At 38.1% G+C, this 27,472-nt stretch overlaps 2 long non-coding RNA genes across 2 annotated transcripts; both read left to right on the top strand.

Annotated features, from left to right (window-relative positions):
- The first annotated feature begins 893 nt into the window (after positions 1-893).
- Positions 894-10,018, top strand: LOC129628939 (uncharacterized). Its single transcript, XR_008703013.1, has 3 exons — positions 894-1,199; positions 6,980-7,119; positions 9,742-10,018. It is a non-coding gene; the product is annotated as an uncharacterized LOC129628939 (long non-coding RNA).
- A 1,293-nt stretch (positions 10,019-11,311) lies between these two features.
- On the top strand, positions 11,312-26,866 carry LOC129628785 (uncharacterized). The gene is made up of 3 exons (XR_008702902.1): positions 11,312-11,447; positions 11,569-11,704; positions 26,586-26,866. It is a non-coding gene; the product is annotated as an uncharacterized LOC129628785 (long non-coding RNA).
- The last annotated feature ends 606 nt before the right edge of the window (positions 26,867-27,472 follow it).

Raw genomic sequence — 27,472 nt, 5'->3', positions numbered from 1 at the left:
AATAAAAAGTTACACTGAGGAATCAAGCAAAATGAAATTAAACAGGAAGGAAAATTTTATCCAAAATGGTTTCATTAGTCTTTAAGACTATTGTGGCAGGGGAGAGAGGTTGAAATTAAATCCAAGTTCATTGAAACAAAAAGCAGAGGAGTTTTGAAGCACTGGGATGAGTTAGTGGAAAAGTACTGAAGGGCATTAGTGGCAAGATTAGTCAATATAATTAGTCCTTCTGTGTTTGCTAATTGGTGCTTATCAAATTTGATATCACTCATCTCACAGAGACCGATATATTGAAACCTTGTCTTTCTTGCTCTTATATTTCAAAAAAGTGGTCCCTAATTCTTGAGAAAGACATGTCTAGATTATAATACTGGCAGAGTTTGGGAGATTTACATCTCAAAGAGGCAGAGAAAGAACTTATAATTGCTCTAAAATAAATGTTCCAAGAAAGGAGACTGGTCAGATGCTTCTAATAGGGAAGATACATGCCTGAAATATGGTCAAGTTAAGGAGAAAATTGAGGCCATCTTAGTAATAGTTAATAGCCTTGTTAGGGGAACCACACTGATTGAAACTGCCCACCCTGACCAGGCACCATAGTAACCATTTACATGAGTTGTTTTTTGACATGAGATCCTGATAAGGAATATGGAACTAATAAGCCACCACCAACCAGAAGAGTTCGGGAAAGGTAGAAAGGAGACACTGCATGTCCGTCCACTTCCCGGAATCCCTCTCACTAGCATCCATCTTGGCTGATGTATGTGTGCACCACCAGGAAAGACTCTGAATTAGAATAATTGCCCAAAGACAACCCAGAAACTAATCCCATCACTATAAAACCTGAGACTGCGAGCCACGCAGAAGAACAGTTCTCTTGAGTTCCCTTACCCTACTGGTCTCCACCTGGGTGCCCTTTCCCAATAAAATCTCTTGCTTTGTCAGCGCATGTGTTTCCTCAGACAATTCATTTCTGAGTGTTAGACAAAAGCCCAGTTTCAGGCCCTGGAAGGGGTCCTCCTTCCTGCAACAAATGGAGACTCTGGTGGGATTCTTCTTCGCTGAGACTGACATCCTGACCACTCGGGGTACTCAGGGGCCAGCTTGCCTGCCAATGGACCAGACCAGTAGCTGCAACAAGGACCCTTTTGTCCCTGGTCTCCTCCCGATGTAGACAACTGGCCAGAGTGCCCCAAATGGTAAGGAACAAAAGACTTTATTGACTTCTCTCCCCTTCCCTCTCTCTTTCCTCTCCTTAACCCTTCCTATCCTTCCCCTTTTTTTCTAGTCCCCTGGTCCTGGATGCAGGAATCTGGTCGAAGGCCGTCAGCCTGATCTGGGGATTGGAGACTGATAACCTCCTCTTGGCAGATAACTCAAATTCTGGTTCTGGTCTGGTCTGATTTCTGGTAGGGCCAAGTTCCAGTCTTCCCTTCTCTGGAGGCCCAGGGTAAAGTCCCATAATGCCTGGGTATCTTCAGGTGGCAGGAGACATCTGTAAGGCCACCCCTTTTGCCCCCTCTCCCACCTCCTCCCCCTTCTTCTTTCAACCTGGCTTCCTTTCCTCCCTTTGGAATCTTTGAAGACCTGAGATATTTTCCTTTACTGTGAAGTTCTGTGTCTCTATAAGAGGTTTTCTGAGAGACTGTATTATTGTATTTAAGGGAGTGTCTGATGAGGACTACCAGGTTTATATGTGTGTGTTTTAACTCTGTGTTCTGTGTTGTGATTTTTGATGGCCATTTTGCTTTGTCTGACTACCATTTGGTTTAGACCTGCTGCAGTTTTGTTAGACCTTGATTTTCTTTCCCTGTGCCTTGAGACCAGGGCTCTCAAGAACACTTATCTAGACCATTTCTAACTCCTGAGACTGAGGAAAAAGGGGAAAAAGACTTTAAAAACGTTATTTATTTCAATTGATTTTTTTATAAACTAGTAAATTTTATATTGTAATATCTAATTTATGACTAAATTTAGAAAATGAAGCTAGATTTTGCACTATATGTTTGCATGTCTTTGTCTCTGGGTAATATTTTTGAGGTTAATTTGTAAATGAGCTCTATTTAATTGGCTTAAAAAAAAGATAAGTGCTTACAAACCAAATAATTCTAAATTAAACAATAAATTCCAGGTTCATGTGAACTGGGAAATGTTCAGTATTAAATGCCTAATATTAATGTTTGTTGACCTATCTAATATAAATATGTCTTAGAGTAATTAACATTAAGTAAAATATTTTCATTGTACCTAGGTACCATTGTTACAAGTTTGTCAATAAGAAAATTACCTCTAATGAAGAAACTTATAAAAAAAAAGTAAATGAGATAAGGGCTTATATATAAACCCTATTAAAAATAATTATTCTTTAAAAATATCTGTCTAAAATAGTCTCTCCAGATTGGCACAACTTAAATTTCTAAGGGTTGTGCCAAGTGTGCTAAGTGTTAGAAGTCTACTAAATAGTTAGGTCATTTCCAAATAAAATAAGATTTTGAAATATTTACTACTAAATGTTAATTTCCTTTTACAGAGAAACAAAGAGATTTGGGATTATAAGGAAATAATGTTTGCTGCCATCCTAAAATGTTCCAAGAAAACAAGAAATAACAATTATCACTGGTATTTATGCTCACTAATCTATAAAATGCTAATATAAAAGTTAGTTCTTGGTTGCTAAAGGAAAGTTCAGATCATTTCAGTTCAGTCCCTCAATCGTGTCCGACTCTTTGTGACGCCATGAATCACAGCACGCCAGGCCTCCCTGTCCATGACCAACTCTTAGAGTACACCCAAACTCATGTCCATGGACTCAGTGATGCCATCCAGCCATCTCATCCTCTGTCGTCCCCTTCTCCTCCTGCCCCCAATCCCTCCCAGCATCAGGGTCTTTTCCAATGAGTCAACTCTTCGCATGAGGTGGCCAAAGTTTTGCAGTTTCAGCTTTAGCATCAGTTCTTCCAATGAACACCCAGAACTGATATCCTTTAGAATGGACTACTTAGATCTTCTTGAAGTCCAAGAGACTCTCAAGAGTCTTCTCCAACACCACAGTTCAAAAGCACCAATTCTTCGGCACTCAGCTTTCTTCACAGTCCAAATCTCACATCCATATATGACGACAGGAAAAACCATAGCCTTGACTAGACAGACCTTTGTTGGCAAAGTAATGTCTCTGCTTTTGAATATGCTCTCTAGGTTGGTCATAACTTTCCTTCCAAGGAGTAAGCATCTTTAAATTTCATGGCTGCAGTCACCATCTGCACTGATTTTGGAGCCCAGAAAAATAGTCTACCACTGTTTCCACTGTTTCCCCATCTATTTCCCATGAAGTGATGGGACCGGATGCCATGATCTTCGTTTTCTGAATGTTGAGCTTTAAGCCAACTTTTTCACTCTCCACTTTCACTTTCATCAAGAGGCTTTTTAGTTCCTCTTCACTTTCTGCCATAAGGGTGGTGTCATCTGCATATCTGAGGTTACTGATATTTCTCCCGGAAATCTTGATCCCAGCTTGTGCTTCTTCCAGCCCAGTGTTTCTCATGATGTACTCTACATATAAGTTAAATAAGCAGGGTGACAATATACAGCCTTGACGTACTCCTTTTCCTATTTGGAACCAGTCTGTTGTTCCATGTCCACTTCTAACTGTTGCTTACTGGCCTGCATGCACGTTTCTCAAGAGGCAGGTCGGGTGGTCTGGTATTCCCATCTCTTTCAGAATTTTCCACAGTTTATTGTGATCCACACAGTCAAAGCCTTTGGCATAGTCAATAAAGCAGAAATAGATGTTTTTCTGGAACTCTCTTGCTTTTTCCATGATCCAGCAGATGTTGGCAATTTGATCTCTGGTTCCTCTGCCTTTTCTAAGACCAGCTTGGACATCTGGAAGTTCACAGTTCACATATTGCTGAAGCCTGGCTTGGAGAATTTTGAGCATTACCTTACTAGTGTGTGAGATGAGTGCAATTGTGTGGTAGTTTGAGCATTCTTTGGCATTGCTTTTTTGGGGGGTTGGAATGAAAACTGACCTTTTCCAGTCCTGTGGCCACTGCTGAGTTTTCCAAATTTGCTTGCATATTGAGTGCAGGACTTTCACAGCATCATCTTTCAGGAAATGAAATAGCTCAACTGGAATTCCTTCACCTTCACTAGCTTTGTTCATAGGAAGTGTGTTTTCATTAAAAAAAATAAATAAATAAAAGTATAAAAATACCAAAAAAGAGTTATGCATGATCAGAATTTTCTAAAATTGTATTACAATTAGTTAGATAAATAGATTTTGTTAGGAATGGCAAAGCCATAAGAAAACTGGTTAGAGCCAATTAGGTCCAAGATGGCGGAGCTGACTATCACTAGACCTTGAGCCTTGGTATTTATGCCCATTGTGACATATCAACAAGCTAAATGATACAATCAACTTTGACTAAATTTGACAAAATGTTCTAAACCCTTTATTTGATCTTTTTGATAAAACTTCCTAAATCAAATTCTTCTAAATTTCTTTTAACCTCTAGCTTACTTTGGCATGCTTCAGAGGGCCCCTGAAATATCCCAAACAGAGATATTAAACTGTGTTTACTTGGTTGGTTAAATTACATGAAAGTGAAGTCATTCAGTTGTGTCCGACTCTTTGCGACCCCATGGACTGTAGCCTACCAGGTTCCTCCGTCCATGGGATTTTCCAGGCAAGAGTACTGTCTGCTGCTGCTAAGTCGCTTCAGTCATGTCCGACTCTGTGCGACCCCATAGACAGCAGACCACCAGGCTCCCCCGTCCCTGGGATTCTCCAGGCAAGAACACTGGAGTGGGTTTCCAGTTCCTCCTCCAATGCATGAAAATGAAAAGTGAAAGTGAAGTCATTCAGTCGTGTCTGACTCTTAGTAACCCTGTGGACTGCAGCCCACGAGGCTCCGCCATCCATGGGATTTTCCAGGCAAGAGTACTGGAGTGGGTTGCTATTTCCTTCTCCAGGGGATCTTCCCGACCCGAGGATTGAACCCAGATCTCCCGCATTGGAGGCAGACGCTTTACCATCTGAGCCACCAAGGAAGTCCTATTCAGTTCAGTTCAGTTCAGTCACTCAGTCGTGTCAGACTCTTTGCGACCCCATGAATCACAGCACGCCAGGCCTCACTGTCCATCACCAACTCCCAGAGTTCACTCAGACTCACGTCCATTGAGTCAGTGATGCCATCCAGCCATTTCATCCTCTGTCGTCCCCTTCTCCTCCTGCCCCCAATCCCTCCCAGCATCAGAGTCTTTCCCAATGAGTCAACTCTTCGCATGAGGTGGCCAAAGTACTGGAGTTTCAGCTTTAGCATCAGTCCTTTCAAAGAAATCCCAGGGCTGATCTCCTTCAGTATGGACTGGTTGGATCTATTTGCAGTCCAAGGGACTCTCAGGAGTCTTCTGCAACACCACAGTTCAAAAGCATCAATTCTTCGGCCCTCAGCCTTCTTCACAGTCCAACTCTCACATCCATACATGACTACTGGAAAAACAATAGCCTTGATTAGAAGAACCTTTGTTGGAAAGTAATGTCTCTGCTTTTGAATATGCTATCTAGGTTGGTCATAATTTTCCTTCCAAGGAGTAAGTGTCTTTTAATTTCATGGCTGCAATCACCATCTGCAGTGATTTTGGATCCCCCAAAAATAAAGTCTGACACTGTTTACACTGTTTCCCCATCTATTTCCCATGAAGTGATGGGACCGGATGACATGATCTTCATTTTCTGAATGTTGAGCTTTAAGCCAACTTTTTCAGTCTCCACTTTCACTTTCATCAAGAGGCTTTTGAGTTCCTCTTCACTTTCTGCCATAAGGGTGGTCATCTGCATATCTGAGGTTATTGATATTTCTCCTGGCAATCTTGATTCAGCTTGTGTTTCTTCCAGTCCAGCGTTTCTCATGATGTACTCTGTATATAAGTTAAATAAGCAGGGTGACAATATACAGCCTTGACGTACTCCTTTTCCTATTTGGAACCAGTCTGTTGTTCCATATCCAGTTCTAACTGTTCCTTCTTGACCTGCATATAAATTTCTCAGGAGGCAGATCAGGTGGTCTGGTATTCCCATCTCTTTCAGAATTTTTCACAGTTTATTGTGATCCACACAGTCAAGACTATCAAATGAGTAATAAATCCACTCATGTTATAATGTATGGTAATATTACTAATACAGATATCCTAAAAATTATATGGTGTTCTTAACATTCCGATATGTCCTGGTATTCTAATGGAAAACCTGATGACTTCATAAAAGTTAACAAAAGGACTGAATAAACCAATGAATATGCTTATAACTTTTATGGTTTTTGTCTGAAAAAGTACGGTTTTAAATCTTATGTTTTCCGGAAGTAGGGAAAACCTTCCTCTCAAACTAATTATGACAATACTTTGGTAAAATTATATATTATAAACAGAACAATTATATTTTCTCTCTGACTCCTCCAGAAATTGGAAACTCTTAGGTTTCCAATAAGTTTATCAAATGAATTAGGGAGGTTGTCTCCCTAATAGGGACAAAAATCTAAAGGAATTTTTGAGACCTTAAGAAGGGAAGAATTCGTTTAAATTTGTTAGGCACAAATCTGTGAATAGCCTTTGGTTTAAGTTTCCCAGCCATGTTTTATTTTAAAAGTTCAGTCTGAGACTCTATAAATGTTTCAGCAAAATAAAAATATATGATCAATTATGGTTATATAAATCATCAGACCAAAAATAGTGAGAACAGACCTATTTTGCAAACAAACTGGCCTTAATTTGGTTATATTAAAAAAAATGAGGATAATTTTAGGGAGAAAAAGATCCTTCAAAAAATGTTAAATTCCAGTTTGTTAATAGAGGTCCACATGTAGTAAGACTCATTTCTTAGATAGTTCTTTGCTGTTATGTGATATTAATTTAAAATTTAATTGAATTCTTAAAGAACACCCTAAGTTTGTTTCTGAAGCTTATCTCAGTAATCTATCTTTAGATGAAAATCACACGCCAAATGACCTGCAACCAGGACTGAAAAAAGACATAATTTAAGGGACTGTCTCCGACCTGCGTGAAAGGACCTTTTTATCAGGAGAAACTACATTGCACCAGGATGAGAAGACAACAACATCAGAGGTACACAGCTTGCCCAAGATGCTGGACCTGATTCATATGATCATTTATAGTGTTTTCTTGACTTCTTAGACCTTTGCATATAAATAAAATGTCTTTCTATCAGAGACTTGATCCTATGCTAGTTTTAGAAATCAATCCAATTGTTGGGTTTGTGGCCAATTACCTGTGTCTAGTTCTGGGTTACCTTGGTAAATTTCTCTACTACAAGAGTCTAACTGGTTGGCCCTGAAAAAAATAACTTAAAAAAATATATAGTCATATTCAGGTCACTGTGATATTACTAGATGATATCCCCTCACCAGGCCAATTAATAATGCCTTCTCTGACTCTGGCCATAAATTTGAGCTTTTTTCTATTACTCAAGCTCAATCAGAACAACAAAATAAGTTTCAGCAAAGGAGGAAAAACTTTCCCACAATTATGGGATAAATTTATATAGATAACACCAGGCTATGGTAATTTAGGTTTAAAGTCTCCTCTGTGTTGGAAACAATTAAATCAAACTAAATATAATCAGTCTAGTAACACTTAAAAACTGGGCTATGTGCCTTATAGATGGTGGTGCCAATATATAATTTCCCTGGAAGATAAAAATTCTACAGAGTAGACTAAGACAGATGACCTGAGATATACTGGGCTATATCTAATAGAAGCTCTTAACTTAAGTCTTATTTGTGACTTTTCTAATACTGCTGGCTATGTTATTTGTATTTCACCTGTTTTACAAAATTGCTGTTTCTTACAGTGTCAAATGTGTGTCTGAGGCCTCTAATAAAATAATATATAGTCCCATATGAAATTGATGATGGTAACAGTGTAACTCTAGATATGAGAAGAAGCAACAAGAGAAAATATTTTCCTGGACCAAGAGGCTAGAAAGGTGGTTCAGAGAATTTTGGATACTGTTTTAGGTCCTAGTCCAGTAACAGCATATTGAATGGTCTGTCAACAAAATCTTTGCCAAACCTGAGAATGGACATTCTCAGCACCATGGGATAAAATTGTCATGAAATGCCCCCCTCAAAATCATGGTCAAGTTTATGAGTGAAAAGGGGTTCTGCCAACTGAAGACTGACATTTGCCATCTACATCTACAAAGATTAAATCATGGCCACTGCAACTGCTGACTTTCAATGGCCCTGAAGAGTTCAGGGTGAAAATCAGGAGTGAGGCACTCTGTGCTCTGGGAAAAACTGGCAGAACAGGCCTTCAGATAGTTAGATCTTTTCAAGAAAAGATTTTACGAGTCCCAATTCTTGCATCTTCTCATACCTAGAAAAACACTGATGTCATTAATGGTGAAATCTGCTTTGGCTATTAAGAAAAAGTTTACAATTAAAAGTCAAAATAGAGTATCTATGGTTCAGATATCCTGGGAAATAACTAGGTGATGCTATGGGTGTACTTTCAGATTAGACCTTGTATTGCTAAACACTTGAGTTTTCTGAGTCCTGTCAGGCTTGGATTCCACCATTCTCTAAACAATGTCTACTGGAAGCTAGTAACTACAACCTTACTTTTTATAAAACTAGGCAACTGGCTACCTGGCTACAAGTTGCCCTGAAGTGCCAGGTCCAGACTTGGTTTTAGGCCTATTCTTCTGGAAAAAAAAAAAAAAAAAAAAAGAGAGAGATTTATTTTGTCTACTGAATTCCAGTTATCACTCCTCCAACTACTGCTAATTGGGTCTGTTACACCAAAATGGCAGACCAAGGGATTGAGATTTTAATCATACAAGGCTCAGATCTAGCACTTGGAACTCAGGAATACTTCCAATTCAGTGTCTCTTCTCCAAGCTGAGGCAGTCCTATGCTCCATTTTGACAGGAAGTTATCACAGTCATAGTTGCCTAGTTCCCTAAATTTAAACTGAATAGAACTCTGTGGGGCTCTGGAGTAGAGATCTGTTCTGTGCTCTACATTTCTTGCCTGTAGGATATAGGCTTCATTCAGCCTCCTTGACCTTCCCTGAGTTCCAAAGGGTGGATTCAAACAATTGCTAATGAGGGAAGGGAGTGGATATAGAAACAGGAGAAACAATCAAAGGTTGGTACAGCCTCCAGACAAAGTCCTGGTTTCTACTCAAAGAAATATGCATAACAACGTCTTTGAGTTCTTCTACAGAACTGGAGCCCCCACCCAGGTGGAAGATGGTAACTTCACATTGAACACAAGATTCTTGGAGCACAGCTCTGTTGCTTCAGCACCAACCAATCAAAAGGGGTCACAAACCCTGCAACCCTCACCCAAAATGTTGCCTTCTGTTTCCGGGGACCAGAGATGACCATCCTGTTAGTTCTCTTGTTTGGCCCCTGTCTATTTCATCTCTGAGAAGGGCCAACAATTTCAAACTAAATTGCTGTTATTACAAGGGTGAATGTTGGTTTCAGGCAAAAAAAAAATACCTTGACTTAGATCTGGTAGAGAGAGACTTCTGCTCTGCGAGGCAGAAGTCTATGCACAGGAGGAAGAAGTTATAGAAGAAAGAGACCTCTGCCCCAGTTCCCAAAAAGTATCTTGAGTATGATGTCTCTCAGGAGAGAGTTGTTAGGGGAAGCACACTGAAACCGCCCACCCTGGCCAGGCACCATAGTAACCAATTACATATGTTGTTTTATGACAGGAGATCCTGATAAGAAATACTGAACTAATAAGCCACCACCAATCAGAAGAGTTCAAGAAAGGTCGAAAGGAGACACCTCGTGTCCATCCACTTCCCAGAATCCCTCATACTAACATCCATCTTGGCTGAGCGATGGGTGTGCCACCAGAAAAGACTCTGAATTAAAATGATTGGCCAAAAACAATCAGGAAACTAATCCCATCACCATAAAAGTCGAGACTGTGAGCCATGCAGCAGAGCATTTCTCCTGGGTTCCCCTATCCTACTTCTCTCCACCCGGGTGCCCTTTCCCAATAAAATATCTTGCTTTGTCAGCACATGTGTCTCCTTGGACAATTCATTTCTGAATGTTAGACAAGAGCCCAGTTTCGGGCCCTGGCAGGGGTCCCCCTTCCTGCAACAGCCTGACTATATTTGGGAAGTGACCTGGTAGAAAAAGATAAAATTGTAACAAGCATCAGGCAGCAAATGTAGCTACCCAATTAGCTCCCTTAAAAATATACACAACACATTATAGACCTATGAAGCTCACGTCTTAAAGCCAAACTGATCAACAGATGGTAGCACAGAATGAGAAATCAAGGGGACTCTATGTCAGTAGCTGTAGCCAGAATAATGAATGAATTTATATCCTAAACTAGACAATAAAAGAGTCTATATTAAATTAAAATCTTCATTTTAACAATATGCATTGATAAGAATAAACTATAATTATTATGTTTACCATTTTAAATAACCAAACACCTTTAATTTCTCCATGTGATCAATTTATTGTTTCACTGTCCCATTGATTCAAAATGGAAATAAATGATATCTTTCTAGCCATCACTTCAGGAACTAAAGCTAAAAGCTGCAATGTCAATACATACTAATACAACTTACTTCAGTTGGTATAGTCTAATGATCTAATAAGCTACACTTCTTTGGACAGTTCTTAATAAACTATTTTAACTATGATTCATATTTCCTAGCTTCCTGCAACTAATCTTTAAATACATCTCTTAATCAATGTAAATATAAAAAACTCCTATCCATTGACAGTCTTGTGAAATTATTAAATGTTTAGAAAATTCTAATTATATATACATTATTTTGATTATTTAATACTTGAACATAAAAATGAGCAATCATACAGATATATCATTTCTCCCACAAATAATATGTTACTGGTCACTTTCATAAATGGCATAGGTGATAGAGATACGTTATACTCCTAGGCTCTGTACGTTATTATAATGGGGATAATTCTTACTTTTTTAAGTTCTATTTTGTTTTGTTCTGTTTGTACAATATACAGAAAATTGCTCAGCTTGTGGTCTACAGCCAGCAATTAACACTGCTTAGCAGCTGTTAAAATGGGTAATCGCCTGTTGTTATCTTCATGTGGCTTAATTCAAATGTTAATTGCTCTCTAAGCACTTATCATAAACCTACCACATCCAGTACAATCTGCAGACATTTTGAAGTAAAATAAATCATAGGGTTTTTTTGGTTTGTTTGTTTGTTTTTGGTGGTGGTATCTATGGCAAGAGAGAAATGTTCAAGATTTTTATATCTGGACATGGTGAAATGCAATGAGGCAACTTCCAAGAGGATTTATTATTATTGTAGTGCTGCAGTCAGATCACATAGAGCCATGATGTCCATTATGGCCCCCACTTAAACACTTAAAATGAGGCTATTGTAAAGAAAGATGCGCTCTAAAGGTAAGATACACACCAGATTTCAATCACTTATTACTAAGAAAAAATGTAAAATAACTCATTAATAATATTTATATTGATTGCATGTTGAAATGCTAATATTTTCCTATCCTAATGTCACCAGATGATGAAAAATTAATCAATCCTTCTAAGAAAGAAATAGAAACGTTTATTCATGCCAAATTTGAGGACTATAACCTGAGAAGATCATCACAGAACACTTTGAGAACTGGTCCACTGTTAGAAGTCAATGCAGTTATGTAAGTTTTCATTTTTTTTTTTTTAGACATAGGGTTATACATTACATGATGTATTATTGACAGTTTACACAATCCAGATCTAAGTGTCATCATGGCTCCTTAGGAGATAAAGAAGAAATGCTATCTCTTAAGGAGTAGGCTTGTGGTTACTAGGACAGTCTCTTTACTGTTGAGCAGGTATTTAAGCCAATGAAGGAGGTTTAATTGATGCATAATGCAGATACACAATGCACAGTAGGGTGGGGAGTGGGAGTCAAGTGACAGAACATCTTTATGTTTAAATCTTTCTTGTCTTCCCATGAACTATGAATTTTATTTCACACTAGGTTAAATAAGATATAGCACTAAAATTAATTTCATAATTTATTTTATTCTGTTTAGTATTATTATTGAATCCATACTCGCTCTGCTCGCCACACAATAGACCAATGAATCTGAGAGATGAGGTGTTAAGGCAAGGAAGAGAGTTTAATGGGGGACCGGTAGACCAAGAAGATGGCAGGCTAGAGCCTCAAAATAGCCCTCTTTTGGGGATCTGGATGCCAAGTTCTTTTATAGATCAGAGAGAAGGAAGCAATGGGGAACTAAAGACAAAAGGCAGAATAGAGAGGGAGCTGCAGTGGGGAAGAAAAGTGAAAGGGTCTTTGGCCTTGCAAAACTTCTCCAAGGGAGTGTCCAGGCTTCAAAATCGGTGTGTTTATCTCTTCTATTCACAGGTGGGCAGGGACAAACTATCTCTTCAAGAAGTGAACAAAGGCACATTAGTTTATAGTCTAGCAGACAAGCAGGGTTCTTCAGGCAAGCCTTTGAGTATGATTATAATAATAAAAGCAAGTCAAAGAAACAGTTTCCAGCATAGAGTCAGAATTGGTTTCCTCCCTGAAATAATGTGGCTACTAGAAAACTTAAAATAATATATGTGACTCACATTATATTTCTGTTTCATAATACTGAAGTAGAATATGAACAAATTCCTAAGGTCTTAGAAACAACCATCTTGCATTTCCAGTCATATGACCTTTGCTTTATGTTGAGAAGCATAAAAACTGGTAAGTAATATAGACCAACTTGTGACTATAGAAAGTTAAAACATGTTTTTTTTTTTTTTAAATTTATTTATTTTTTATTGAAGGATAATTGTTTTACAGAATTTTATTTTCTGTCAAACTTCAACATGAGTCAGTCATAGGTATGCATATATCCCCTCCCTTTTGAACCTCCCTCCCATCTCCCCCCAATCCCACCTCTCCAGGTTGACACAGAGCTCCTGCTTGAGTTTCCTGACTTAAACAGCAAATTCCTATTGGCTATCCATTTTACATATGGTAGTGTAAGTTTCCATGTTACTCTTTCCATACATCTTACCCCTTCCTCGTGTCCACAAATTGATTCTATGTTTCTCCATTGTTTTCCTGTAAATTAATTCTTCAGTACCATGTTTCTAAATTCCGTATATATGTGTTGGAACACGATATTTATCTTTCTTTTTCTGAGTTACTTCACTCTGTATAATAGGTTCTATGTTCATCCAACTCATTAGAACTGACTCAAATGCATTTCTTTTTATGGTTGAGTAATATTCTATTGTGTATATGTACCAGAACTTCTGCAGCCATTCATCTGTTAATGGACATCTAGGTTGCTTCCATGTTCTAGCTATAGACATGGAAGATAGAACATGCTTCCATGTTCTGGCTATACTAGTTCTAAATAGTGCTGCAAAGAACAATGGGACACATGTGTCTCTTTCAATTTTGGTTTCCTCAGGGCATACACCTAGGAGTGGGATTGCTGAGTCATATGGAAATTTTATTCCCAGTTTTTTAAGGAATTCCCATACAGTCTTCAATAGTGGCTGTATCAATTTACATTCCCACCAACAGTGAAGGAGCATTACCTTTTATCCACAGCCTCTCCAGGATTTATTATTTGTAGACTTTTTAATGATGGCCATTCTGATCAATGTGAGGTGATATCTCATTGTAGTTTTGATTTGCATTTCTCTAATAATGAGTGATGTTGAACATTTTTTCATGTGTTTGTTAGCCATCACTGCATCTTCTTTGGAGAAATGTCTGTTTAGGTCTTTTTCCCGCTTTCTGATTGGATTGATTGTTTATCTAGTATTGAGTTGTGTGAGCTGCTTGTATACACAATCAACTTGGAAATTAATTGTCAGTTGTTTCATTTGCTATTGTTTTCTCCCATTCTGAGGGTTGTTTTGCACCTTGCTTATAGTTTCCTTTGCTGTGCAAAAGCTTTTAAATGTAATCAGGTCTCACTTGTTTACTTTTGTTTTTATTTCCATTACTCTAGGAGATGGGTCATAGAGGATTTTGCTTTGATTTATGTCATCGAGTGTTCTGCCTATGTTTTCCTCTAAGAGTTTTATAGTTTCTGGTCTTAAATTTAGGTCTTTAATTTATTTTGAGTTTATCTTTGTGTATTGTATTAGGAAGTGTTCTAATTTCATTCTTTACATGTAGCACCATTTATTGAAGAGGCTCTCTTTGCCCCACTATATAGTCTTGCCTGCTTTGATAAAATAAAGTACCCACAGATGCATATGTTTATTTCTGGGTCTTCTATTTTGTTCCATTAGTCTATATTTCTGTTTTTTTTTGTGTGTGCCAGCATCATACTGTCTTGATGACTGTAGCTTTGAAGTATAATTTGAAGTCAGGAAGGTTGATTCTTCCAGTCCCATTCTTCTTTCTCAAAACTTCTTTGGCTATTTGGGTCTTTTGTGTTTACATATGAATTGTGAAATGTTTTATTCTAGTTCTGTGAAAAATGTCATGGGTAATTTAATAGGGAACACATTGAATCTGTAGACTGCATTTGGTAATATAGTCCTTTTCACAATATTGATTCTTCCTACCCAGGAACATGGAATATATCTCCATCTGTTTATGTTGTATTTGATTTCTTTCATCAGTGTCTTATAATTTTATGTGTACAGTTCTTTTGTCTCCTTAGCTAAATTTATTCCTAGATATTTAATTCTATTTGATGCAACGGTGAATGGAATTGATTCCTTAATATCTCTTTCTGATTTTTCATAGTTCAGTTCAGTCCAGTTCAGTCACTCAGTCATGTCCGACTCTTTGCGAATCCATGAATTGCAGCATGCCAGGCCTCCCTGTCCATCACCAACTCCCGGAGTTCAACCAAACTCATGTCCATTGAGTCCGTGATGCCATCCAGCCATCTCATCCTCTGTTGTCCCCTTTTCCTCCAGCCCCCAATCCCTCTCAGCATCAGAGCCTTTCCCAATGAGTCAACTCTTGGCATGAGGTGGCCAAAGTACTGGAGTTTCCGCTTTAGCATCATTCCTTTCAAAGAAATCCCAGGGCTGATCTCCTTCAGAATGGACTGGTTGGATCTCCTTGCAGTCCAAGGGACTCTCAAGAGTCTTCTCCAATACCACAGTTCAAAAGCATCAATTCTTCAGTGCCCAGCTTTCTTCACAGTCCAACTTTCACATCCATACATGACAACTGGAAAAACCATAGCCTTGACTAGACGGACCTTTGTTAGTATAAATCCAAGTTCTATAAATTCAAGTTCTATAAATCTAAGTGATTTCTCTGTGTTGATTTTGTATCCTGCACCTTTTGCTTTTGAACTGTGGTGTTGGAGAAGACTCGTGAGAGTCCCTTGGACAGCAAGGAGATCCAACGAGTCCATCCTAAAGGAGATAAGTCCTGGGTGTTCATTGGAAGGACTGATGTTGAAGCTGAAACTCCAGTAATTTGGCCACCTGATGCAAAGAGCTGACTCATTTGAAAAGACCCTGATGCTGGGAAAGATTGAGGGCAAAAGGAGAAGGGGACGACAGAGGATGAGATGGTTGGATGGCATCACTGACTTAATGAACATGGGTTTGGGTAGGCTCCAGGAGTTGGTGATCGACAGGTAGACCTGATGTACTGCAGTCCATGGGGTCACAAAGAGTCAGACTTGACTGAGCGAATAAACTGAACTGAACTGAACTGAAATTTGCTAAATTGACTGATTAGCTCTAGTAATTTTCTGATATTATCTTTTTGGATTTTCTATGTACAGTATCATGTCACCTGCAAACAGTGAGAGCTTTACTTATTTTCTGATCAGGATTCCTTTTATTTCTTTTTCTTCTTTGATTGCTGTAGCTAGGACTTATAGAACTATGTTGAATAATAGTGGCTAAAGTGGACACCCATGTCTTTTTCCTGATCTTTGGTGGAAAGTTTTCAATTTTTCTCCATTGAGAACAATGTTTGCTCTTGGCTTATCATATATGGCATTTACTATGCTAAGGTAGGTTTCTACTCTGCCCATTTTTTGAAGAGTTTTAATCATAAATGGGTGCTGGATTTTGTCAAAGGCTTTTTGTGCATCCATTGAGATTATAATATGGTTTTTATCTTCCAATTTGTTAATATGGTATATCACATTGATCAATTTGCATATATTGAAATATCCTTGCATCCCTGGAATAAACCCAGATTGATCATGGTGTATGAGATTTTTGATGTGTTGCTGAATTCTGTTTGCTAAAATTGTGTTGAGGATTTTTGCATCTATGTTCATTAGTGATATTGGCCTGTAGTTTTCTTTTTTGTGATGTCGTTGTCTGGTTTTGGTGTCAGGGTAATGGTGGCCTTGTAGAATGAGTTTGGAAGTGTTCCTTCCTCTGAAATTTTTTGAAAGAATTTTAAAAGGATAGGCATTAGCTCTTCTCTAAATATTTGATAGAATTCTCCTGTGAAGCCATCTGTTTATGGGCTTTTGTTTTTTGGGAGTTTTTTTTTTTTTTAATCACAGCTTCAATTTCAGTGTTTGTAAATGACTTATTCATGATTTCTATTTCTTCCTGGTTCAGTCTTAGAAGATTGAACTTTTCTAAGTATATGTCCATTTCTTCCAGGTTATTGATTTAACTGCCATATAGTTGCTCAAAATAGTCTCTTATAATCCTTTGTATTTCCACATTATCTGTTGTAACCTCTCCTTTTTCATTTCTAATTTTGTTGATTTGATTCTTCTATCTTTTGTTCTTGATGAGTCTGGCTAAAGGTTTGTCAATTTTGTTCATCTTGTCAAAGAACCAGCTTTTAGCTTTATTAATCTTTATTATTGATTCTTTCATTTCTTTTTCATTTATTTATGCTTGGATCTTTATGATTTCTGTCCTTCTACTGATTTGGGGGCTTTTTTGTTCTTCTTTTTCCAGTTGTTTTTGATGTAAAGTTAGGTTGTCTATTCAATGGTTTTCTTGTTTCTTGAGGTAGGATTGTATTGCTATAAACTTCTCTCTTAGAACGCGTTTGCTGCATCCCATAGGGTTTGATTTGTCGTGTTTTCATTGTCATTTGTTTCTAGAAATTTTTTGGTTTCCCTTTTGATTTCTTCAGTAATGTATTAGTTATTTAGAAACGTGTTTTGTAATCTCCATGTGTTTGTGTTTCTTACAGTTTTTCTCTTGTAATTGATATCTAGTCTCATAGCACTGCAGTGGGAAATATATTTGGTACAATTTAAGTTTTCCTGTATTTACTGAGGTTTGATTTATGACTCAAGGTGTGGTCTATCCTGGAGAATGTTCCATGTGCACTTGAGAAGAAGGTGTATTCTTTGGCATTTGGATGGAATGTCCTGAAGATATCAATGAGATCCATCTCATCTAATGTATCATTTAAGACTTATTTTCTTTATTAATTTACTGTTTTGATGACCTGTCCATTGGTGTGAGTGTGGTGTTATAGTCTCCTACTACTATTGTGTTACTGTCAATTTCTTCTTTTACATATCAGTGTTTGTCTTATGTATTGAGGTGCGCCTATGTTGAGTGCATAGATATTTACAATTGTTAGGTCTTCCTCTTGGAATTATCCCTTGATCATTATGTTGTGCCCTTTCTAATCTCTTTTAATCTTCTTTATTTTCAGGGCTATTTTGTCTGATATGAAGATTGCTACTCCATCTTTCCTTTGCTTCCCATTTGCATGCAATACATTTTTCCATCCTCTCACTTTCAGCCTATATGTGTCTTTGGGTCTGAAGTGAGTTTCTTATAGAGAGTATATATGTGGGTCCTATTTTTGTATCCATCCAGGCAGTCTGTGTCTTTTGGTGGGAGCATTTAATCTATTTACATTTAAAGTAATTATTGATATATATGTTCCTATTGCTATTTTCTTCATTGTTTGTGGTTGATTTTGTAGCTCTTTTTTCTTCTCTTGTATTTCTTGACTCTGTAAGTCCTTTAAACATTTCTTCTAAAGCTGGTTTTGGTACTGAATTGTCTTAACTTTCACTTGTCTGGAAAGCTTTTTATTTCTCCATCAATTTTGAATGACATCTTTGCTGAGTACAGTAATCTTGGTTGTAATTTTTTCCCTTTAAGTACTTTAAATATATCCTGCCATTCCCTTCTGGCCTACAGAGTTTCTGCTGAAAGATCAGCTCTTAAGTGTATGGGATTTCCCTTGTATGGTACATGTTGCTTTACCCTTGCTACTTTTAATATTCTTTCTTTGTATTTACTCTTTGTTAGTTTGATTAGTATGTGCCTTGGTGTGTTTCTCCTTAGGTTTATCCAGTATGGGACTCTTTGTGCCTTGTGAACTTGATTGACTATTTCCTTTTCCATGTTGGAGAAATTTTCAACTATAATCTCTTCAAAAATGTTCTCATACCCTTTCTTTTTCTCTTCTTCCTCTGGGATACCTATAATTCAAATGTTGGTGAATTTAATATTGTCCCAAAGGTCTCTGAGACTATCCTCAGTTCTTTTCAATCCTTTTTACTTTATTATGCTCTTCAGAAGTTATTTCCACCATTTTTATTTTCCAGTTAACTGATTCGTTCTTCTGCTTCAGATATTCTGCTACTGATGCCTTGTAGAGTGTTTTTAATTTCAGTAACTGTGTTGTTTGTCTCTGCTTATTTATTCTTTAATTCTTCTAAGTCTTTATGTATGATTTTTTTCATTTTCTCCATTTTGTTTTCAAGGTTTTTGATCATCTTTACTATCATTATTCTGAAATCTGTTTCATTATTTTTGCCTATTTCCTCTTCATTTATTTGGACTTCTGTGTTTCTAGTTTGTTGCTTCATTTATGTAGTATATCCCTGCCTTTTCATTATTATTATTTCAATTTATTGTGTTTGAGGTTTCCTTTTCCCAGTCTTCAAGGAAAGTTGAATTCTTTCCTTGAAGAAGGTTGAATTCTTTCTTCCTTTTGGTTTCTGCCTTCCTATGGTTGGTCCAATGGTTTATATAAGTTTCCTATAGGGTGAGATTTGTGCTGATCCCTTTTTTTTTTTGTTTGTTTGTTTTTCCTCTGATGAGCAAGGCTGAGTGAGGGCTAATCTTGTCTGCTGATGATTGGGTTTGTATTTTTGTTCTGTTTGTTGTTTAGATGAGACATCTTGCACAGGATGCTACTAGTGGTTGAGTGATGCCAGGTCTTGTATTCAGGTGGTTTCCTTTGTGTGAGTTCTCACTATTTGATACTCCATAGGGTTATTTCTCTGGTAGTCTAGGGTCTTGGAGTCAGTGCCACCACTCCAAGGCTCAGAGCTTGATCTCTAGTCAGAAATGAAGGTTCCACAAGTAGTTCATTATGGCATTAAGTGAAAACAAATATCCAAAAATGAGAAACCAAAGATGAACCCCAGACAAATGGCAGTTACAAAATCGGGATAATAATAATTAAAATAATGGAATATACAGATACACATATTCACCTACGAGCAAAGTCAAAAGAGTCCAACTAAAATAAGGTATGGTAGATTGATCCAGCAAACAAAGGAAATCAAAAATTATATTTACCAGCTAAGAACAAAACTAATGAAAGCACAAACTGGAAAGCAAAACTAAAGCAAGTTGCCAAGTGGGAAATAAAGCAATGAAAACAACAGCAAATATGTTGAGAGGAAAAGAAAGAAAGAATAGACATGCAGAGTTAAACAGAGGTAGATAAAGAAGATTTATATACATTAAAGGTTAACTGCAAGGGGAAAAGAACAGTAGGAAAAGCAAACAAAGTAATAAAAGTAGAAAAATAATAATAGGTTTAAAATATTAAAAATTAAAATTAAAAAAATACAAGAGGAAAAAAAAAAAAAAGGAAAACTCCACAGAGCTGCAAAAGCCCAACCTAGAAGCAGAGGTTTATAACAACAATAAAAAATGTGAATAATAAAAAAAAAAGCTCAAAATTTTAATTGGATTTCTTAGTGCCAATAAAAATGACAACTACAACAGACTGGGGAAAATAATAATAATAATAAAAAAAATCCAAAAGAATCTACAGAACAAGTCAAAAAATAAGAATAGTAAATATTTTTCTTGTGTCACTGCTGTCAGAGTCCTTTTCCTCACTGGGAGTTACAGTCCCCCTCACCTCCCTAGGATGGCCTCCAACACTGTGCTGATCTCTGGACCTGCTGTGGGGGCTGTTCAGATTCTAATCTGGTCCTACTCCTGTGTGTTCTTGTCTCCAATGTCCACAACTATCAGAACTAGTGAATTTTCTTTTGTTGGAGCTCTTGATGGCCTTTAATATATTTCATACACACAGAGTCTACCTAGTTCATCGTGTGGATGTAATTGTAGCTTGCACTGCTGGTGGGAAGGTTTTGGGTCTTCTTCCTTAGCCACACTGCCGATGGGTTTCACTTGTGGTTTTATTTCTACCACTACATGTGGGTCGTCCACTAGGGTTTGCTCCTGAGGCTGCCCTGGAGGATTTGGGTTTGGCCCTGTGAGGGCCAGCTGTGGAGGTAGTGCAGCTGCTTGGGTCTCAGGGGTTCTGGCAGCACCAGGAACTCAGAGGAGTTGGCGACTAGGACAGCAGGAAAAATAGTGCTCTAGAAGGGTATGGCAACAAGTATTGGCCAATATGCTCCAGTGTTCTTGCCTGGAGAACACTCCCCTCCCTGAAAGAGAAGCCTGGCAGGCCACAGTCTACAGGGTTGTGTAGAGTTGGACATGACCGAGTGACCCTGTGCACATAGATGCAAGACTTTTTTAGCCTGTAGCAGCCCTGCTCCAGTGAAAGTTGAGCATGAAGGTAGTGCTGCTGCTTGGCCTGCAGGGACCCTGGCAGCTGCAAGTGTGCAGAGACACGGACTGCCTCCGCTGCAAGAGTTATGGCCCTATCAGAATCTTTTCTAGAGCCTCTTGTAGCTGGTGATCAGAAGGCCCCTTTGGCTAGTATTTCTCAGTAGCTCTGCTCAGGCACTTAGAGGGCTCCCTTGCCTGGGGTCCTTCTCTGTTGTTTCACGCATTAGGCACATAGAGGGCCCCCCATTCTCCTGGCTGGGGTCCTACTCCGTGGATTGGCACTTAAAGGGGCTCCTTGGCTGGAGTTCTACTCTGTAGCTCAGTGTTAGGCATTTAATGGGCCAGCCTCTCTATTGTTCAGCTGCTGACACTGACGCATGGGGGGAGAGAGGCTGTGGTGATGGCACCACCCCCTCGTGACTCAGCAGTATCACCTTCCCTCCTTGGCTGCCTGGCTTTCCTCCACCAGCATTTCCCACCACAATCTCCTCCCTCACATCCCCTCAATCCATCTCTCCACAGTCAACAGCAACCCTTGCCCTGGGATTTCTCCACAATCCCTAAACTTCAGCTCCCAACTGCTGCACCTTCCAGGGGACCTGCTTCCCTGTCCAGGGTACGTATGGCTGCAGCAAGGACTGTCTGATTCTCATTCCATTTACGCTGCCACAGATCAGCTGTTTCACTCTCAGCCTAAAATGTTTCTCCTCTCGCTCAGACAATAGCCAGATGTGGGGATTGGACCCCTGCTTCAGTTCCTCCACTGTCCGAGGGCAGGTCCTACTAACACTGCTGTTTTCACCTCTAGTTCCTTTATCCTACCGAGTTTTGCATGGTTCTATATATATTTTTTTCCTCCTGTCAGGTACTCGGTCTGCTCTCAGATGGTGCTCTGCATGCACTTCTGTGTCTGAAGGTGTATTCCTGATGTATCTGTGAAGAGAGATGTATTCCACGTCTACCTACTCCTCCACCATCTTGTTCTCCTCCCACATTTTTTTTTTAAAAAGACATCATATATCCTCAGTTCTTTTAAAAGTTAAGTTAAAATACAATTCCCAAAGTGAGTCAAACTTCAAAAACATAAAGGATAAATGAAGCTAGGAAATGTCACTAAGAGAAGTAAAGCAGGCTGTAATTAATCAATTATTGAATAAATGGAAGGAAACAGCATGCATTTTTAAAGCTAGTTTTAATAAAATGCATTTAATTGTATGCACTTTGGAGCCTTCACTAGGCAGTGGAACCAAGAGTTCCATCTGTGTGTAATTTTAAATGAATGCAGATCCTCCCCACTTTCCTCTTTGGCTCCACGGCTAATGGCTAATGAGAAAATGGAAAGTGTTTTGTTCTAAATAGCTTTGTTTGAATATAACACTATTGATTTCCTTATGATTCACTCTTCATTTTACTGTCTTGAGAGACAAGAGATCTTATTGAATGAGACATAAAGCTGAAGTCCTAACTAGTTGTGGTCATTAAGCATCACAGGGCACATTTTTCTAGAGAGTAGGATGGTTAACTTACACCTTGGCCCAGTTCCAACCTATGTAAGGACAGCCTAGTGACCTAAATTATCTGTATTTCTACAAACAAGAAATAGTTCCCTCTCAAGCTCCATGCCACAAACTACAAAGTTCTGGCTATTTTCTATTAAACTCCTGCCAATTTTCACTGTAAAAATGACTACATTTGAGTTAAATGAATGTGTATTTGAAAATATGAAATCTTACCTTATATGATCATTGATATTCCATAGAGAATTAAGTTAATTGTATTATTATATATAATGCCATATTATAAATATGATAAAGACATAATTTTGAGGCTTCCCAAGTGGTGGTCGTGGTAAAGAATTTGCCTAACAATTTAGGAGACAAAAGAGATGCAACTTCAACCCCTGGGTCAGGAAGTTCCCCCAGAGGATGGAATGACAACCCACTCCAGTGTTCTTGCCTGGAGAAACCCATGGACAGAGAAGTCTGGCAGGATATGATCCCTAGGGTCAGTGACAAGGAGTTGGACACAATTGGGTGACTGAACTGAACTGAAGCAACTTAGCACACACCCACAAAGACACAATTTAGAAATGTAGTAGAATGTGTATGTTTAGCTTATTTCAGTGAAGGTATACTAAGTAGTTACTAGATAAATATGTTATGCTGCTGCTGCATACTACACAGTAAAAATGCAAACAACTGGTCACTGTCTTCAAGAAGCAAAAGGTATGCTAAATGAGACAGCTAAGTAAATAGGTATTTTCTGTATCACATGGTAAAAGTTACAAAGTTATAAATAAAGAAAATGAAGAAGACAGTTTCCTAACCCCACAAGGGATAGTTGTGAAAAAGAGGTCATATGAGGTGGTCATATGTTTCATATTTTAGTTTACTTATAAAAAGAAGAAGATGAAGAGAAATTAAATATAGGAAAGGAGCAAAGAGAATTGAATACAGAGGAAATAATATTAGCAAAGTCAGAGAGGCTTAATGTGGAATGGGACATGAAATCTTTATCAGTGGTTGTGTTCTGAGAATAAGTAAACAGAATAGAAACAAAACTATATAAGATTTTATCTGTTTTTTCTTGGTGTCTATAGATTATTTGCTTTTACTTTAAAATACATCTATTCTAAAATATAAGCTTTGCTGCTGCTGCTGCTAAGTCGCTTCAGTCATGTCTGACTCTGTGGGATCCCATAGACGGCAGCCCACGAGGCTCCCCCGTTCCTGGGATTCTCCAGACAAGAAATACTAGAGTGGGTTGCCATTTCCTTCTCCAATGCATGAAAGTGAAAAGTGAAAGTGAAGTCGCTCAGTCATGTCCGACTCTTCGCAACCCCATGGACTGCAGCCCACCAGGCCCTCCGTCCATTGGATTTTCCACTGGAGTGGGGTGCAGCCTCCTCTAACTCCAGAGGAGAAGAAAAGCTGGGTGTCAGATTTGCAGTAAGAGAAGCCTAGCAGAGTAAGAAAGTTTATGAGCAATGGAAACTATTAAAGAGGTTTAAGTAGGCAACATGTCAGAATTACATGCTAGATTTTTAGTGTAAATAAATTATTTTTTATAATTATGATAATTACAAAAGGATAGTTTTGAAACTGGAAAAACTTCTTCAGTTACAAGGCTAACTAGAAATGATAAGATCACAGCTAGTGGGAGAGCCTACTGGTAGAGAGTGGTTACTTTTCCTAGAATATGACCCTAAGCTTTTCTAGGGACAAAGAAAAGCTGAAAAAAAAAAAAGCCTGAAAAATGTTTGATTTTTATGTACTCTAACAGATGATTTGCACCCAGGGGTAGACCAAGATTTTTGGAAAAAGCTAAGTGCTGAAAAAATGTTATTGCCCCATATCCTAAAATGCTTTCTAAATTTTGTTGTTGCATATTTCTGTATATTTTGTATATTTCAGTTTTTTATTACTGTTTCATCTTTGACAGGTTTTATATAATTATTGGAAAATTCAGAACTGGCTATATTAATATAATATTACTTACATTTTTGAAAGTGCTTCCAAAAGATTGCATTTTATTTATTTCAACATCAACTTACTGATTAATTCAAATTTGGCCATTTTGGAAACAGCTTCATGGTTTTCAGGGAGGAACCATGAACCAAGAAGCCTTCATCTAACACAATTGCTAATGGAATTGAAAGCAGCAACAATTAATATTATTCTGTATATTGCTTTTTTTTTTTTTTTTTTTAATGGAACCAAGTACACTGCTCACTTACTGGGAGCAGGTAATGATTACCATTATTCTGCAGAGGTAAATGTTTTCTCTAGGGAAAAAAAGCTTATTCATTTTATGCAAAGTTATTAAAAAATCAGTTTGCAAGGGCTTCCATAATATATACTAGAGATTGAGTGACCTAAACAATTGAAATTTTTTTCCCACAAATCCAGAGGCTTGATATTCAAGATCAAGGAACCATCAGTGTTGGTTTCTTTTGAGATCTCTTATTCTTGGTTTGCAGATGGTCTGTTTTCTTTGTCTTCATATGGTCCTTTTTATGTTTGTGTCTGGGTCCTAATATCTTTTGCTTATAGGACCACCAGTCATTTTAGAATAAGGACCACCCATATGATTCATCTTACAATAATTACTATTTTAAAGGTCCCATATCGGAATATAATTAAATTTAGAGGTACCAGGGAGTAGGATTTCAACAGGTGAATTTGGAGGGAAAACACAACCCAGTCTATGTTGCTGTTGTTGTTGTTCAGTCGCCAAGTCATGTCCGACTCTGTGACCCCATGGACTGCAGCATGCCAGGTTTCTCTGTCCCTCACCATCTCCCCGAGTTTGCCCAAGTTCATGTCCTTCGAATTGGTGATGCCATCCAACTGTTTTATCCTCTGTCAAACTCTTCTTCTGCCTCCAATCTTTCTCAGCATCAGGGTCTTTTCCAACGAGTCAGCTCTTCACATCAGGTGGCCGAAGTATTGGAGTTTCAGCTTCAGCATCAGTCCTTCCAATGAATATTCAGGGTTGATTTTCTTTAAGATTGACTGGTTTGATCACCTTGCTGTCCAAGGGGCTCTCAAGAGTCTTTGCCAGCACCACAGTTTGAAATCATCAATTATTCGGTGCTCTGCCTTCTTTATGGTTCAGCTCTCACATCTGTACATGACTACTGGAAAGACCATTCTATATGGAAGTTTGCAAAGAGATGTTTTTATTATTATTATTTTTAATATGCTGTCTAGGTTTGTCATAGCTTTCCTGCCAAGAAGCAATCTTCTTCTAATTTCATGGCTTCAGTCACCATCTGCAGTGATTGTAGAACTCAAGAAAAGGGAATCTGCCACTGCTTCCATTTGTCTTGAAGTCATAGGATTGGAAATCATGACCTTAGTTTTTTTTAATGTTGAGTTTTAAGCCAGCTTTTTCACTCTCTTCTTTTACCCTCATCAAGAGGCTCTTTAGTTCCTCTTAACTTTCTGCCAACCAAGTGGTATCATCTGCATATCTGAGGTTGTTGATATGTCTCCTGGCAATCTTGACAGCAGTTTGTAAGTAATCCTGCTCAGCATTTTGCTTGATGTCCTCTGCATATGAATTAAATAAACAGGGTAACAATAAACAGTCTTACTATAATCCTTTTCCAATTTTGAACAAAATGCAGCCTATAAAAACATCTAAATACAAAAATATTTTAAAACTGAATTTAAGCCATGAAAGGCTAACTATTAAGAAAGGTGGCATAAATCATGACTGAGGAAATAATGCTTTATTACATCCATCCATGTAATGTGCTTAAAAGGGTACTTCTGAGAGAAACCTTTCCAACTGTTCTTGGAATAGGAAAGATGGTCAAATAATTGACACATAGGAGCTGATCCAAAAATACAACAGAGTGAAAACTAATGAAGGAAAAAAAGTATGGGAGAAAAAATTCAAGAAAAACAATTCTACTTGTGATATGATATCAAACCAGGAAATTATGGGATTCTGGAGACAGACAGACATGAACAGAGATAGGATAGGTGCTGGAAAGCTAAGAATTTGTGGTTTATTTGTAATGCAGTGGAGAACTTGATCAGACAAATAGGAAGAGAAATGATTGCTTATTGTAAGATCCTGGAAAGCCTGAATTAAATGGACCAGGATGGGAGGGAGGATGTAAAAAATAAAGTCAGTGCAAAGAGCTGACTGATCACAGCTCTGTATATGATGATATGATGAATTAGAAAGAATAGCTGACTATGAAGCATTGCTTTGGATGTGCCCATAATATTTACTAAATATTGAATACTATTATGTACCAAGCACCAGACTGAATAGTTTATAACCATTATTTTTATCTAATTTCCACAGCAACTCTGACAATTGGTGATTTACTCTTGATCACAAATCAAGTAAGGACCAAAGCTTGCATTGAAGTCCTGGCTCATCTTCTCCAAGGTCCATGGTCTTCATAACTACACTCTACTGGTCATCAGGGGAAAGAGCTACAAAAGTGGACTTGAACCTTTTCTGGGAGAGGAGAATAAAGATCAAAAACAAGAGACAAAAAATCAAATTATGCTTAGCATCTAACTTAGATTAATCCACTTAATTCTCACCGTAGTATAGAAGTGAGACCATCACTAAACGTTTCAAAGATGTAAAAATAGATGCACAAAACAGTAAAAAAAAAAAAAAAAAAACTTGTCAAAGGACAAATACACCTCTTCACATCAGGTGGCCGAAGTATTGGAGTTACAGCTTCAGCATCATTCCCTCCAAAGAAATCCCAGGACTGATCTCCTTCAGAATGGACTGGTTGGATCTCCTTGCAGTCCAAGGAACTCTCAAGAGTTTTCTCCAACACCACAGTTCAAAAGCATCAATTCTTCGGCACTCAGCCTTCTTTGCAGTCCAACTCTCACATCCATACATGACCACAGGAAAAAGCATAGCCTTGGCTAGATGAACCTTTGTTGGCAAAGTAATGTCTCTGCTTTTGAATATGCTCTCTAGGTTGGTCATAACTTTCCTTCCAAGGAGTAAGCATCTTTAAATTTCATTGCTGCAGTCACCATCTGCACTGATTTTGGAGCCCAGAAAAATAGTCTGCCACTGTTTCCACTGTTTCCCCATCTATTTCCCATGAAGTGATGGGACCAGATGCCATGATCTTCGTTTTCTGAATGTTGAGCTTTAAGCCAACTTTTTCACTCTGCACTTTCACTTTCATCAAGAGTCTTTTTAGTTCCTCTTCA

The sequence above is a fragment of the Bubalus kerabau genome, chromosome 15 (genome assembly GCF_029407905.1).
Source record: "Bubalus kerabau isolate K-KA32 ecotype Philippines breed swamp buffalo chromosome 15, PCC_UOA_SB_1v2, whole genome shotgun sequence".
NCBI classification, from domain to species: domain Eukaryota; kingdom Metazoa; phylum Chordata; class Mammalia; order Artiodactyla; family Bovidae; genus Bubalus; species Bubalus kerabau.
Note: the sequence above shows the minus strand (reverse complement) of the source record. Positions and strands in the feature narration are given on the sequence as shown.